This window comes from Gossypium arboreum, chromosome 9 (genome assembly GCF_025698485.1).
Source record: "Gossypium arboreum isolate Shixiya-1 chromosome 9, ASM2569848v2, whole genome shotgun sequence".
In the NCBI taxonomy this organism is placed as follows: Eukaryota; Viridiplantae; Streptophyta; class Magnoliopsida; order Malvales; family Malvaceae; genus Gossypium; species Gossypium arboreum.
This window is the reverse complement of record NC_069078.1, coordinates 10134673-10137336: the sequence shown is the minus strand read 5'-3', so window position 1 is coordinate 10137336 and position 2664 is coordinate 10134673. Positions and strand designations below refer to the sequence as shown.

General features: G+C 37.8%; 1 non-coding gene across 1 annotated transcript; it reads left to right on the top strand.

Moving 5' to 3' along the window:
• The first annotated feature begins 1390 nt into the window (after positions 1-1390).
• On the top strand, positions 1391-1496 carry LOC128281268 (small nucleolar RNA R71). The gene has a single exon (XR_008271481.1). It is a non-coding gene; the product is annotated as a small nucleolar RNA R71 (small nucleolar RNA).
• Positions 1497-2664: the final 1168 nt, after the last annotated feature.

Sequence of the window (2664 nt, the reverse complement as noted above, 5' to 3'; positions counted from 1 at the left end):
CAAAAATCAAAGGGGTGTTATTATCCTCCTCTATGTCTAGAACAACGAAATCAACGGGAAATATGAACTTATCTATTTTCACTAGTACATCGTCAATAATACCCCTACGAAATCTTATAGTTTTATCTGCCAATTGAATGCTCATCCTAGTTTGTTTAGGTTTCCCAAGACCTAGTTGCTTAAACATTTTGTACGGCATGACGTTAATACTAGCCCCTAAATCAGCTAATGCATGATTCATATCTAAACTACCAATTAAGTAAGGAATTGTAAAACTCCCTAGATCTCTCAATTTGTGGGGTAGTTTATTCTGTAGAATAGCTGAGCAAACTGCGTTTAGTTCCACATGCGACGCCTCATCCAACTTCCATTTGTTTGCTAAAAGCTCTCCTAGAAATTTCATTGCAATCTACACCTGCGATAGAGCTTCAATAAACGGTAAGTTAATATGTAATTTCTTTAAATGTTTAAGGAATTTACCGAATTGTTCGTCTGAATGGTCTTTCCTTGTCGCGTTAGGGTATGGAACAGGAGGTTTGTATTCTTCTTTCACCGTTTTGTTATGACTTACCTCACTTTTATCTTTACTCACCAAAGTGTCTTGCCTCAGTTCTGGCTCAGGCTCAACGAATCCTTCTTTATCTTGAGTTCTAATGGCGTTGAGCTATTCCCTTGGGTTAGGTTCAGTATTGCTTGGCAAGCTACCTTGTGGTTGTTTAGAGATTAGTTTGGATAGCTGGCCTATCTAAGTTTCGAGTCCTCGGATCGATGCTTGTTGATTTTTAAGTGCTGTCTTGGTATTTTGGAACGGGTTTCTGACATTGATATGAATTTTGAGATCATCTTCTCAAGGTTCAATTTCTTCTCTTGTTGATAAAGTGGTTGTTGAAAACCTTGAGAATTTTGTGGCTTTTGATACCCTTGACCACCCTAGGAGAAATTTGGGTGGTTCCTCCAACCTGCATTATAAGTATTACTGTATGGGTTATTTTGAGATCTAAAGTTATTGTTACCCATATAGTTGACTTGTTCCTCTTTGGTTGTAGGATTGAAAGATTGATATTCTGTATGCACATCTCCTCCACTTGAGTCACACCTCATTACTGGATGTACCTGCGTAGAACCAAGTAAACCATTAATCTTTTTATTGAGAAGTTCTACCTGATTTGACAGCATAGTAACTGAGTCGATGTTATAAATGCCGGTTGTTTTTGTTGGCTTAGTCCTCATGACTTGTCACTGATAGTTATTCAGTGACATTTCTTCAATGAATTCATAAGCCTCTTCAGGTGTTTTGTTGTTAATGGTTCCGCCAGCAGCTGCATCAATCATTTGCCGGGTCGAGGGATTCAGACCATTATGGAATGTTTGTACTTGAAGCCAAAGCGGTAACCCATGGTGAAGGCACCTTCTCAGTAAGTCCTTGTATCTCTCTCAAGCATCGTAAAGTGTTTCTAAATCCATTTGCACAAAAGAAGAGATATCATTATGTAATTTAGCCGTTTTAGCCGGCGGAAAGTATTTTAGTAAAAATTTTTCTGTCATTTGTTCCCAAGTAGTGATAAACCCTCATGGTAACAAGTTCAACCACTGTTTAGCTTTGTTTCTCAGTGAGAAAGGGAACAACCAAAGGCGAATGGCATCATCAGAAACGCCATTAATTTTGAAAGTGTCGCAAAACTCCAGAAAATTCTCCAAGTGAGTGTTGGGATCCTCATCCTGCAAACCATCAAACTGAACAAACTGTTGTATCATCTGAATTGTATTAGGTTTCAGTTCGAAATTATTTGCAGCAATAGCAGGTCTAACTATACTAGATTCAGTTCCTATCAAAGAAGGTTTAGCATAGTCATACATAGTGCGTGGAGCAAGATTTTGATTAGCCGCAATTGCAGGAGGTAGCTGATTGCCTTGGTTTTCAGCCATCTCTTCGGTTGGAGGTTGAGTATCATCATCTTGTTCATTCTCTATGTATCTTAAGCTTCGCCTTATTTCTCTTTGGTTTCTACGAACTGTGCGATCGATTTCTTCGTCAAAAAGTAATGGTCCCGATGGGTTTCTTCTAGTCATAAACTATAAAAACCTGCCAAGAGAAGGAAAAAGTAAATTAAGAAATAGTAATAATAAAATTAAATTAAATTGCAAGAAAAATAAATGGCTAAAGTAATAAAAATTGAGCGTTCCTAATATCTTAGTCCCCCGGCAACGGCGCCAAAAACTTGATCGCGAGGTTTCGTGATAGGTTTCAAATATTTATAATCACTCGTTCTTGAACTAACTATTATCGCGATGTAGGCAAGTGTACCTATCGAACAGTAGTATAGTTTTAGCAAGACCGGATTGTCGAACCCAAAGGAACTAAAAGTACTAGTAATGTGTGACAGCCCAAAATTGACCCTAGTCGGAATGTGGTTTCGGGACCACAAAACCGAGGCATAAAAATAATTTAAAATTTATTTTGATGCCTATAATATGTGTATGCTCATGTATGACATTTTTGATGATTGATTTAGTGTTATAAAGGTGAATTTCACTAGAAAGGACTTAGTAGTGAACTTTGAAAGTACGATAGGAAATGTGTGATGACTAATTAAAGCATGCATGCAAAACAATGGACTTGCATGTCAAATTCCCTTTTATAGGTGGTGGCCGCCATGACCAAGA